This window comes from Mastigoproctus giganteus, chromosome 3, assembly GCF_048544385.1.
Source record: "Mastigoproctus giganteus isolate SK-2022 chromosome 3, ASM4854438v1, whole genome shotgun sequence".
NCBI lineage: Eukaryota > Metazoa > Arthropoda > Arachnida > Uropygi > Thelyphonidae > Mastigoproctus > Mastigoproctus giganteus.
Window position 1 is genome coordinate 21227659 of NC_143577.1, and position 13850 is coordinate 21241508.

Sequence of the window (13850 nt, forward strand, 5' to 3'; positions counted from 1 at the left end):
TAAAGGCCATGCTACCCTCGTCAGAGACCGAATAACTCAACCATATTGAGAAATACCCTCGTGTCATTGATGAGATTCAAATTCAAGTCTTTTCCACCCAGTGTGGGGAGGATGGTGATTATGCGAATTGTGCTACCTACGAGTGCCCATTGCTGTTTATATTACATTTATTTCCGGGTCCTTCCCACACTGGGTGGAAAAGACCTGAGATCGAGTCCCGTCGATGAAGCGAGGAATTTTTATGGGCCTTTTTCACAACGTGGCTGAGTTAGTCGATCTCAGGCGAGGGTAGCAGGGTTTTTCCTCCCGGAAACCTCGGGTTTTTCGTCCAGCAAACAGAAAATCGACCACAGAACACACAATTTACAGACAGTATACATGGAGCAATATGGTTTTAGTCGCTGATGCTCTTAAATCACAACAACAACAACAACAACAACAATTTTATTCCCGGTGTGTCTCCAAAGGAGAATATGGCTGTCAATAGATTTCAAACGTGATTCTTCATTAAGGACGATACCAATAGCATTTTGGATGCACCAGGGTGCATCTTGGTTGGAAGCAGTATGCAGATAACCTATGGAATCCTAATATTAGTTCACTGGTATCAAGGGACGCAATGTGGAAAGAGAGATTAGCTTTTCATTTTTAGCCGAATAATTTAATGGCCCAAACTGATTAATTTCCCAACTGCAGCATGCATGCTGTCAAGAAAATCCCTTTCAAAATAAATAAATGAACCAACCAAATGATCATTTTCAGATCCGGATATCAATGTTGCTAAAACTACTAAGTTCTTTTTTTTTCACTTAAATTTATGATTATTATTTTTTTTTTCTGTGTTACGAATTGTGAAATGCTGCCATCTAGCGTTAATTTAAAGCTCTGAAAGGTAATGTATGCAAATTCCAAACAGAAAAAGACAAACTATATTATCAAATTTAACGAGAGCAAAGAAATGAGCGCATTTTATGTAAATTGTTGATTGTAGAGCATGTATAGCAGCACAAAAATATACACACTGGACAAAAAAATACGAACCTTTGTACTAAAACAGTCACAGGCCGAAGAAATGCAAATAAATGGGAATAAATGCAAAGAAAACTGTGACATGGAGTGATGGCATGTTGCCTGCAGAGGCTGTTCGATTGCAGCAACCTGAAGTCAGAATGGGGAAATGCGTGATCTATTTTATCACAGTTTTATTTATTTATTTTATTTATTTTTTAACATATAATATACTCAACTGGCATGCGCCCAGTTAAAGTGTATAACAGAGCAGAAAAAGGATAAAGAAGGTACAAAGTCCTTCAAACGGGAACAGTCCAATTCAAGGAAATAAGAAAAGGTATTTATGACATCAAGTCCAGCACCATGAAGAAAATCACAGAGAACAGGTTGCTGCAGGAGACATCACGAGTTAATGAGGACATCATTAACCCAGAACTCATCTGTCAGCCAGTCAACTTACTGCAAATAGTTCTGTGAAACTCTTTTCTGTTCACAGGCATATCCAGATCAAACTTGCTGATGAGTGCCAACGTTCTTTTGAAGAAGGAGTTCCTGGATATCTCTAATCTAGAGTTACAGTTGTGAAATGTAGTTTTCTGTCTATTAGCCACCGCTGGAGCGCGTAGATCAATAGGCATTGGTTTGACATAAATAATTTCTGAAAAACGTCCATCTGAACGGTTTTCAATGACTGGAAAGCAAGCGATTTTTCCACATCTCAAAGGCGCAAATGTGGCAGAGAAGGATATCCAGTGTGCAGAAAATAACATCTGAATTCAATCAACCCTAGAATTTCCCTATTTCAAAGTGCACCCTGCGCAGGGAACTAAAGAAACTGAGTATTGGCAGCAGCCTTCTTGTTCGTAAGTCACTTTATTTAGAGAAAAATAGAAAAGTCCACTGTGGTGCTGAGAACGTCGTGATTGGACAGTGGAACAATAGAAGAAAGTTATGTGGTCAGATGAATCAGAATACACTTTCACCCTTCTTGCCTTGTGAAAACAATCCAAGCATCTGGAGGTGGTATCATGGTATGGGGGATTTTTTTTTTTTTGGCACGTATTAGGTCCATTGTTACCGATGGAAGGGGCAATGTCATTCAGGGAGTACGTGTATGGAGGATTTTGGAGTTTCTACTTTCTTGGGATACTGAATAGTCTTCTGCAAAGCACTAAATCTGGAACATCGCGCGCAACTGGAAGGCAGTTGGTCATGGAACGTCGACTGAAAGAAAGAAAGAAAAAGACCATGTATTTTGATAACAGTAGGTAACACATACATTAGTCATGTTGTCCAGAAAACCTGCTTCTAAAACTGCAAGAGGATTGCCCAAAGTGGTCCAGGAATACACATTATAGTTCCAGTTACCTTTCGTAGTACAATGTTGTATTACGATTTTTCAGCCATATAACATTCAAATTGGACTGTGAACACTGTGTTTATGTAGTACATGGCCAATGTGGACAACTAGAGTACAGGCTGGGGCAACAAATAAAGTTAGCGGCAATAGCAGGCGATACCTGAAAGGCTCATCTGGGCCTAAGAAATATTAAGTCAATACAATTTATTATTATTGTTAATATTATTATTAATTTATTTCTCCTTTGAGGAGACACCCCTGGACAGCCATTGGCTAGAAGGGTGTGAGTTACAATCTAAGGTGTGAAGCGGACCCATGAGCAAAAGGTTACAAAGTCCATGGGACGTTCACCCTGAAAGTTGAATACAGAATTTTGAAATACATGAGTAATTATGATTTTATAATAGAATATTTAAATTTTTGATATCTTAGGTTGACATCTAGAATACTGAGAATATATAGTTAAAAGAGATCAAAATTAAATGCAGTTTTTGAGTCGAGTGGCTGTGCACTACAGTTGCACAAGACAATAGAAGTCGGCAAAGACTTTCAATCTGTAGGCTTTTTTTTACAGAGCTTTTCCGGTTCAATTCTTAGTTGATTGAAGAGTTCTATTTTGTTGGAAAAAAGCGATTTAGGCTGTCCAGGTTTTTTAAGTTGCTTTGAAGAGAATGTCTTGTTTCAGCAATCCTGGTAGCTTCCCCGCGAGAGTGAAGCAAGCCATCAATACTGGGAGCATTTAATCTTCCTCTTAGCAGTTGGGCTAATGTGAAAATTTTTCTTGTGTTAATTGCCTGTTTCCAGAGAGGAATATTGAGATTGGAACGTAGAATGGCTTTAGAGATAGTAAATAGGTGATTCGAGATCCTATTCAGCAATCTGAAGAGCCAGTATTCAATACTTAGGAAAGCTTTCAGGTTGCTCGATGGGGCAGAGGACCAAATCTGTGAAGCATACATTTCAAGATATACTTTTTAACAAGATCTGGGTTTCTAATGCTGATTAACGAGCACTTTGATTACATCAAAGCTAAAATGCCATTCTCCGAGCACTTTGATTACATCAAAGTGTTCGGAGAATGTTAATCCCTCATCCGAACCTTTACAATTCACAATTAAAAGGAGATGCCATTATTGATTTCGTGCCGTGGCCTGTACTCTAGTAGGCTATGGGAGGGCCCATTTTGTTTTAGCTTGCACTAGGTCATACTGCACATCCTGTAATGTGGAAACAAAAGTTTTATTAGCCTGCTCAGAACTGAAACCCTAACTCCATTGAATACCTTTAATATGAACTGTAACATTGGCTTTGGTCATACCAACGTACTAGCAATCGATAGCTGAATTGATCGCTGTGTCGAAGGAGGAAAGGACCAAAACATTGCCTTCCTCTTATTATACAATAAACTGCTAATTGTATCTGTGTCATGTTGTAAATAATTTTCTCAGTTGTTGCAATCTGTAACCATTCAAAGAAGATTTAAACTTGGAAAACAAAAACAAAATCACTGAGAGTTCAATCCGGTGAGTATAGAGGATGGAGGACCACAGTAATAAAGTGATTTGAAAGAAAGTCTTGAATGGAAAGTGCCGAGTGTTCAGGGGCATTATCATACTGCAAGTGCTAATTGGAATTTCTTGCATTACTGTGTCCTTATGATTCGAGGGACTTGTTGCGACAAGTCGAAACTCGCTACGACGTACTAAGTTCCAGATTCAGTCCCCAAACCTTTTGATCACGCCTCGTAAATATACATAGCTTTATAAAAAATCATGGAGTGTTTTGATTTAATACGTACCATTGCAGATTAGATCTACCACTTATCCCTGCGCTCGATAAATATATCTCATTTTAAAACAATAAATAAATCGAAAGGCAAGTACAAGGGAGTACTATGAGCATTTCAATAGTCTTCGCAATAATCCAACAACCATTAAACTCACTACAGAATTCTATGACGAACTCAGACTTCGCAATAATCCAACAACCATTAAACTCATTACAGAATTCTATGACGAACTCAGACTTTTATGAAAGAATAACTTTTGACAAGTGAATCCGATAAAAGAAAGAAACCCGGTCATCCAGTGAAAAGGCAACGAATGCTAGTAAGCAATCCCCATAATACTTTTCTCTTAAGCGTTTTTCAGAATAAATCAATGTGTCAGCTACTTCCTCTCGCATTTCATCCTTAATGGAACGAAGATAATCAGAGAAATAAAATAAAAGCAGCGCGCCTTTCGTAGGCAGATCACATATCCAATCGCATAAGATACTTTCCAATAACAAAAGAAAGTTTTGTTCGAATCAGTTCCAAGAAGAATTAGAGCATTCAGCTCGGAGAACAAGTATGTAAAGGAAACGTGTACTGTATCAGTCCGTGAATTGGTCCTTCTAATTTTAATCTGGCTTAAAGCGAGTTTTCTCCTTAGATGATGTTTTGTTTACAGAGAGTTAAACCAAAACGAATTATAAAGGGTGTCTAAGTCACGCCCTATTTGCCAGGGTTCGAATCCCATCAATGACGGTAGGAATTTTTATGGGCCTTTTCCAGAACGTGGCTGAGTTAGTCGGTGAGACTAGCATGGTTTTTTTTTTCCCGGAACTTTGGTTTTTAATACAGCAAGCAGCAGATCGACCACAGAACATACACAATTTACAGAGAAGTATATATTGAGCAATGAATATCTTTTGGCATTCATTGTACCTCGTAGAATGATAGATCCAACGATTGTGGATGTGATACCCAATCAGACTGTTATCGTGAGACTTTTGGGCTGTCTAAGATGGTAGTTTTGTCGATTAACAAACGGCCAGCGTGAAACACAGCCTCCTCACTCCAAACAATGTCATCAAACAGCTCTGGCCACTCTTCGTTCCACCCAATATAATTTCTGAAAATTCCATCCTTCTATTGCAGCCATTAGGAAACAACTGCTGAAAGTAATGTGGCTTCCATGGTTTGAAAGACAGTTCTTTCTTGAGCATGGTTGCAACTGCATAACGGGAGAGTCCACTTTTAAGAGCTCCTTCATGCGCTGATTTCTGTTAGCAACTTGAGAACATCTCAGTCACTGTCTCAATGTTGTCTGGAGTCCATGAGATTGATTGTCTTCCTGTTCTCTTCATATCAGTGACACAGCCTGTTGTCCTTAACTTCTGATGGCAATTTTTTGTTGCTTTTGCATCCAGTGTTACTTGGATTCCACATTCAGCCCTTCACCCTCTTTGAACTCTTAAAATGGATCCCAAACATCTTAGCAGGCTGCGATTTCTGCCCTCTCTTGAGCGCTCAAAACTGGAGGCATGATTCACCTGTAAAAGAAACCACCATTAAGTTTCTGAATCTCAAGGAACAATAAATCATTTAACATTGGTTTCATCAAAATAAGGAGAGTAGTATAATTTAAAAATAGGAAACCACTTATCAGCCACCCTTATGCAATCTGCTCATGATGGCATACTGGGTGGTAATACCATCTTTTCAGCTCCTAGAGCGTTTCAAATTCAGTACCCCATCTGTTATTGTGAACTTACAACAACATTTAAGTGTGACATCATTTTCATTGTCTTTGGAATGATATATAATGAAAGAACTTCCAAAGGGACGAGGCTTTCATAAAACCACATTACTAGCAATCTTTTTTGGTTTCTAAAAACACTTCTAAGTGTAAGATCCATTTAGTCGCTGCCGAAACTCGTACCCATTCTCGATATGCTGGTGCTGGTGTGTTTAAAGTGGGGTGAGGGATCCTTTCTTCATTTTTATTTTGCGTTTGTGATTGGCATTATAGCTATAGCAATTGCAGAAATTTTATGGTAGCAACTCTGACACTTTCTAACAGGGAACTTTCGTGTCACAAAGGTTGTGAATGGGTTATTTGAAGAAACAAAAAGCGGAACATTGCATGGGCAAACAGAGCTCCAATCTCAACCCAAATGAGCAACTTTGGGATTAAATGGAATGGTAAATTTCAGGACAGACCAAGGGCAGCTTCCTTCGTTAGCAGAACGCGCAAATGCTTTTAAGGAGAATGGAGCACAACATCACCACCAGATTTCCACAAGAAATTAGAGACCACTCTTTGTGAGGCATTGCCTCCTTGGGTAGCACAGTTGGAGCATCGCCGTCCTCCCCACATAGGGAGGAAAAGACATGAGTTCCAATCCCATTAATGATGCGAGGAATTTTATGGGTCCTTTTCACAACGTAGATGAGTTAATCGGTCTCAAGCGAGGCTAGCATGGTTTTTGTTGGCAGAAACGCGAGTTTTTCGTCCCGGAAACAGAAAATCGACCTCAGAAAACACAATTTACAGACAATATACACGGGTCAGCATGGTCAACGATGCTCTTAAAACCCAGCAACAACCAATCGTGAGGCATTACAGCAGCCATAATTGTCACGAGCCAAAACGCTGTGAATTTCCTTTAATAAATATGTTTATTTTTCTGCATAATAATGCGCCCCATGCCTTTTGATAGGTAAGTGTATGTAAGTTACATAAGACTGCAGTTACATTGATCCATTATCTAAATCAAGCAGACTTTTCTACTGACCTGTTTTCTATTACTCGGTGGTTTGGGAAATATCTTTCGAAGCATTCATTAATAACAATGATGGAATAGCCACTAATGGCAATTTGGTAAATTATAACCATGACATTACTAATGGATTGACATACAGAGTAACAGAATAAAACATCACGATAAACAGAAACGCTTTTTTCTCCACACATTACAAATCCACTCGCGGAATATATAAAAAAATTATCCCTTTTTACACTCACTGGCCAAAATATCAAAAACCCGTATTCAATATCCGGTAGGGCCACCTTTTGCTCGAATTACAGCCAATACACGACGTGGCATGGATTCCATTAGGTGTCCAAGGGAGTCTAGCTCCAGATTTTGCCATTTTTCCATCAGGATATTTGTTTGTGGCAGAGAACTGCGAAGCCGAACTGACGTTTCTATGTCTCAGACTTTCCAAGATGGATTCAGATTTGGAAAATTAGGCGACCAAAGTAGACGATGGAAATCTTAGAATGTTTCTCAAGCCATATTGACACATTTTTTTCACGGTGGATAGTTGCGTTGTCGTCTGAAGAGAATTCATTGCATATCGTGTAAAGTAAAGCGCTGCAGAATGTGAAGTCAGTTCGATAAGACACAAAGGTATTCATTAGAGGTAATACGACCATCTATCGATATGAGCAGACCCAATTCATACCGACAGAACATTTCCATACCATGATGCCACCTTCAGTCGCTTGGGTGCTGAGCACGAGACAGTTTAGATGCACTGCTTCACGAGGTTCACACCAAACTTTCATCCATTGATGCAAAAAGTTATAACTCGACACTTGTCAGACCACATGATCTTATTCCATTGATCGACAGTGCAGTCTTGGCATTGGTGGCAACACTCTGCATAAAATTCTTCGATTTTTATACAGAAACATTGGCTTCTTATAGGCACACGACTACCAGATCCCAGATTCATTAACCTCCTGCTGCATAATTCGGTTAGAAATGGGTCTTTCTTTGTTACATTGAGTTTTCCAGTTATTTGGCACGTTGGACCCTGCTACTCTGACGAACAATTCGCTTTAAATTACTGTGGTCTGGTTCTTGAAGCACTTTCTTCCTTGTAAAGCTGCATTTTCCATTAGTCTTCCACTCGATATACTTTTCAGGTTGCTTTCTCCACAACAGTGGTTTCTTTTGTTTTCTCAATTGTGGCTTCTGCTAAATGTGCTCCAACAATAACACCTTTCTAAAAACGAGAATAATCATCTGTCTTTCCTATGAATGGCCATCACCTTGAAATGCTATAGACTCTTTCAAGACGACAACTCAATATCTGTCGTGCAAAAATGAATGATTCGAGCAACCTTCCAAGATTTCCAACATCTACCCTGGCCGCCTAATTCTTCAGATCTGAATCCAATTGCGAATGACTGCGATATGTTGTTATGGGCAGTTCGACTTTGCAGGTCTATACCTACCACAATATGGCAGCTAAAAAAGATAATGATGGAAGAATGGTCAAATGTGGAGCTAGACATACTCAGACACCTAACAGAATCCATGCCACGACGTGTATGGGGGTATAGTTCGTGAAAAAGATGGTCCTACATTGAATATCGGTTTATAATTTTTTTTGGTAAGTGAGTGTAGATAACAGAAAGTTTGCAGATTCAGTGTTATTGTTTTAGTGAGTTAATAAAGAATTGGAATTAAGAGAAAATTTTTGATTAATTTTTTCCTTCGTTTCCAAGAGGTACTGTCCAAGCCACAATAAAGTTGGTTGGATAGTTGCCTGACTTATTTGGTCAGAGCTTTATTGTATTTTTGCTTGCGTGAGAATAACGCACAGGAAAAGAATATATCTTTTGTCTGTTAACTTGCGCACACTCAGGGGAGAATGCAGTCAGCAGCGTTAGCAGAGCCATGAAATGGTGAAGTGAAAATCAATATCAAAAATACTTGTGTCTTTTAAGATTTGCGAGAGAGATCGGTACGTTCCGATGACCCTTTTCACCCTCCTGTGGAGATAGATTTCGAAATAAAATAAAAGGTAACTTTTATTTTTAACCATCTAACCCAGACTCATTCAACAACGGTAGTTGTAGCCATTACATCAGCCACGAAGGCATTTCATGTTTGCGCTTTGAACTTTCAAGACGTATGAGGGTATTTTAAAAAGAATATTTTGAATTATATTTAAAATTATAAATTATATTTTGACTATTAAAGAAAAACGTTTCCTGCTCTGACGAATCCCAGTTCCTGCTATTTCACACTGATGGCAGGTTGTTGTTATTGGATTTTAGGAGCATCGGCAACTAAGGCCATGTTGTTCAGTGTATATTGTCTCTAAGGCGTTTGTTCTGAGGTCGATTTTCTGTTTGCTGGAAGAAAAACCCGAGTTTCCGGGAGAGAACCATACTGTCCTCGCCTGAGACCGACTAACTCAGCCACGTTGTGAAAAAGATCCATAAAAACTCCTCCTGTCATCGACGGGATTCGAACTCAGGTCTTTTTCACCCGATGTGGGAAGGACGGCGATTTTACCAATTCTGCTGCCCACCAGGACTCGATGGCAGGACAGTAATGTGAAAATTGTATGGGTCTATAGCCCTAGTGGGTAGCACAGATGGTAGGATCGCCGTCCTCCTCCACACCGGGTGGAAAATACCTGAGTTTGAGACCCGTCGATGATAGCAGGCATTTTTATGGACCTTTTTCATAGCGTGGCTGAGTTATTCGGTCTCAAGAGAGGGTAGCAGGGTTGGACTTTTCGTCAAGCAAAAAGAACACACGCAATTTATTGACAATATACACGGAGCAATATAGTCGTTGATGCTCCTAAAACCCTACAACAACAAAAACAATAACAGCATGGTTCCATGGAGTCATCCTGCCAGGAATAGCAATTCAGGCCTATAATGGAAGTAGTGTGCTGGTGTGGGAATTTTCGTTTTGCACATTAGACCTCCACTTTATAGTAAAGGAGCAATGTTTGGATGCTGGAAATTGTTTCGAACCAGGCGCATCCCTTCATGGTAACTCACTATTAAGTTTGAATTTTATGCCCATGAATTGAGTGTCGTTTTTTCTCTGGTATTACTGCTACCCGTATGCAAACTTCAACTGCCATTTCTCAGTCCATCTGCCAAATTTTTTCTAGATCTTGTTGCAGAAGCTTTACCTTATTAATGTCACTAATCATCCTGCGAACCTTTGTATGATCTTCAAATTTAGACATACCTTCAATATAATTAATAAATATGGAAAACAACAAGGAGCCCATTGCAATAATGCCAATGAAATAAGACAGTTTAGGGCAACCATACGGATAATCAGAAGACGTGATGGAATCTGGGACATGTCCTGAAAGCGCTTGTAATGGTAAAGCTTTCTGAACGAGGGTTAGTCTTTCTGAAAGGTACAGTGGTCTCCATCAAAATTGACTGGATTAAGAAGCTTAATAAAACTTTCCAAACATTTCCAGCAAACTTAGTCCATATTGCACCGTATACAATATGTCTGTAAATTGCGTGTGTGTTCTGTGGTTGATTTGCTGGTCGGAAAAACTCTTTTTCTGGGAGGAAAAACCATGCTACCCTCGCCTGACACCGAGTGACTCAGCCACGTTGTGCAAAAGTTCCATAAGAATTTCTCGCGCCAATGGTGGTATTCTAATTCAGGTCTTTCCATCCGGTGTGTGGCTGACGATAATTATACCAACTGTGCTAGCAATGAGGGCACTCTGACACGCTTCTGGGTGATACTGCATTGTGTGTTGTACCCCAAGGAGTTGAAGCAACAAGACCGTGACAGTAAAGGCGATTGCAATTTTCGGGTCTATTTGCCGAACAAAAATTTAGAGTTTTCTGGAAATAAAACCATGCGTTCCTTGTCCTTAATGTATTAACTTGGCCATGGCGTGAAATGAGCTCATAAAAATCCGTCTCTGGTTTAAATCCCTTTTTGATGTAACCACCGTGATAACAACGAGGGCCTGGGTATATTCCATTCTGGTCAGAAAGACATATCACTAATTTCTAGCTGGCCACTTGACTCTTACACTGCTCGACAAAATTAACAGAACAAAATGTTGTTCATGAATATTTTATTGTGAACAGTGTCGCTGAAGGCGAATATTTGATATAATAGGCATCCTGGATTGAAAATTCAGAGTGTCCAATAGAAATCGATCTACATTCTTACAGAGCCGCACATTATGCCAATTATATTCATGCCTATAAAAACACGGGTTGCGACCACATCATTTCATTCCCTCTTGGCTTGCTCAGTGGGACAGCCACATCTCCAGTACTCGGGATGGCAAGTCATTGCCATTTAGATGGTTCTTTGGGATTGCACGAGATGACGAGAGGAATTTTTATGGGCTTTTTTCACTCCGTGGCTGAGTTAGGTGGTCTCAAGCGTAGACATCAAGATTACCCCCATAAAATGAGGGTTTTTTTTTGTCCAGCAAAGCAGGCAAATGGACCAGAGAACACACGCAATTTACAGACACAATACACATGGATAGTCGAAAGTAGTTTTCTCGGGAGTCCTAATATAATAGTTTAGTTTGTAATAGTTTATGGAAGCAGTTTTAGGAGACAGGAACTATTATAAAAAGCGCTGGCGAAGGTCGCCCGAGGGCTACGTTAAACAGAACACACCTCCATCTGGTTCTAACAGCAAGGCGAAACCCTACGATGTCCTATCATGAATTGTCTCTTGAGGCTGCTGCAGACAGGCGAAAACATTTCCAACCGGACCGTGTTAAGAAGGCTCAATTCAAGTGGACTCTCCGCAAGGAAGCCAGTGGTTTGTATCCAATTAATCCCTGACCAAATATCGGATTATACTGATCTATACAAACATCATTGACATTCTCTTTCCTTATTTGTTGTCAGCAACCGATCATGAATAATAAGTTTGTTAAGCTATATTAGCTTGCATCAATGAAGCCACGCCCATGCACCCACTAACAAAAATTATAATAAAGAGCAATACAACAAGTTACAGAATTTTTAATTCGAGAACCATTCCTAAAGTCTTGCTTCATCTTAGACTTTATGAGGCTCATATGGTAATAATAAATAATAATTTATTAGCAAAAATACGAGGGGGTATCAAAAAGTGCATACCCTTACCAAGAAATGCCCTATAAAGGTAAATCTTCACAGGAACTTTAATCCTTTTCTATGTACTCTCCATGATTAGGCTAATGAGGGAAACCTTGAGGTCCGCTTCTCAACTCTCCATGTATAATAACACATTTCTTCCAACTGTGGTTCAGTTGTTTAATGCCTTGATCATAGAAGTCCGCACTTTTTGCCTGACACCAAAATTCCATTTTATTGGTGGCCTCCTGAGATTTGAGATTAATCAAACTGACGATGCTAGGTCAGGAGAATTTGGTGCAGTAGCAAGCAATGTCGAATGCAATGTTCTCGCCATTGCTTCTGCAAATGCGTCAGCAATCTTGGAACCCATCGTGTGGATATCTTAGACGTGTGCAGAAGGTCATGTTAAATGTTGTGGGCAGGCCCATAACTAATTCCACTGCATTTGCGATGAAATGAATTGCCACACCTCTGTCACTCAGCATCAGCTGCTCAACCTTTACAACCGCCTGTGGATGTTGATGGCCTTCCTTCTCTTGGCTCATCAAAGACGCACTGGAACTCCCGTTTCCACTTTTTTTAGTGTCACAGGAGGGACAGTTGTGCCCATACATAGCTTTCATTTCTTCGTTCATTTCCTGAACTTTCTTGCCCTGAAAATGCAGGAACTTAATCACTGTTCAATACTCTACTTTGTCAACCATAGCGTCCTTCCTCAGATTCCGGGTTCCACCTCTGGGAATGAAATTTCACATGTTATTCAATATGTGGACAACTTATATTAAAAATGGCATCTTCCTACTGATGTTTTTATCTAGGTCAGGATACGAACTGTTTGATACCCCCTCGTACAGATAAGCAACAAGTGTTTGTGGTAAAATACCAGTTCTTCTTGTTCCAAAAATTGAAATAATTTAACTGATACAGCTCATTCGATTCATGCACGATTTGACATTGCCTGTTTGACCTCCGCTCGTGGAAACACTGATCCTACTGTCTTATGCACGGTACGTTTGTTTACATACGTAAAATTGTAACCTAGGAACCCACAGGTGGTCTTAATCTGCCACTTTTGACCTTTTCAAATGCGCAATAAGTATTGAACCGTTCCAGGGATTGGCAACTTATGCTGTGCATACCGGGTACTACAAGCGTAGATTTTAATGGAACTTGCAACAAAAGGAAGCTAGTAGGTAAAAAGCAATAACCATAATTGCTACCAGAAGTTGTTTTCTATTTGCAGAGTCTTGCGTGTATTTTTTGAAACTCATTTTGATTTCATTACATTACATTTATGTGTGGTTACTGAAAAGTATTCCTTTATTATTTGTTACTGAATGAATGAAAAATGTCCGTGGATGGAATAAAATTTGGTTGGTTGGTCAGTTTAATCTAACAGTCCAGGTCTATCAGCCACTGGTGGGCCGTACACTTTAGCCACCCACTTGCGATGCCCCTGATACTACGTATACTCGAGAAGAACCTTCCTCATGTTCTCTGAATGTGAGCCGTTGTTTGTTCCACAAGATGAAGGAACCACTCAAAACTCTTTTAGAGACGACCACATAAGGCGTATTGTAAGTAGTAGATTGCCCATTGCCAATCTTCAACAAAATCAGACTGTTGATGGTGTCAGATATCACGAACAGCGAATCGATTTGTCACCATCATTAATCCATTTCTGGTATGCATTAACCATCTACCTGTCAGCAAAAAAGACAAAAAAGTCATTTCAACAGCTTTCTCCTCACCATCTCCAGAGAGATCCAATATATCAGGTTCGAGAAGCCTTCGCTGTAGTAAAATCTCACATCCTAACCTTGGCT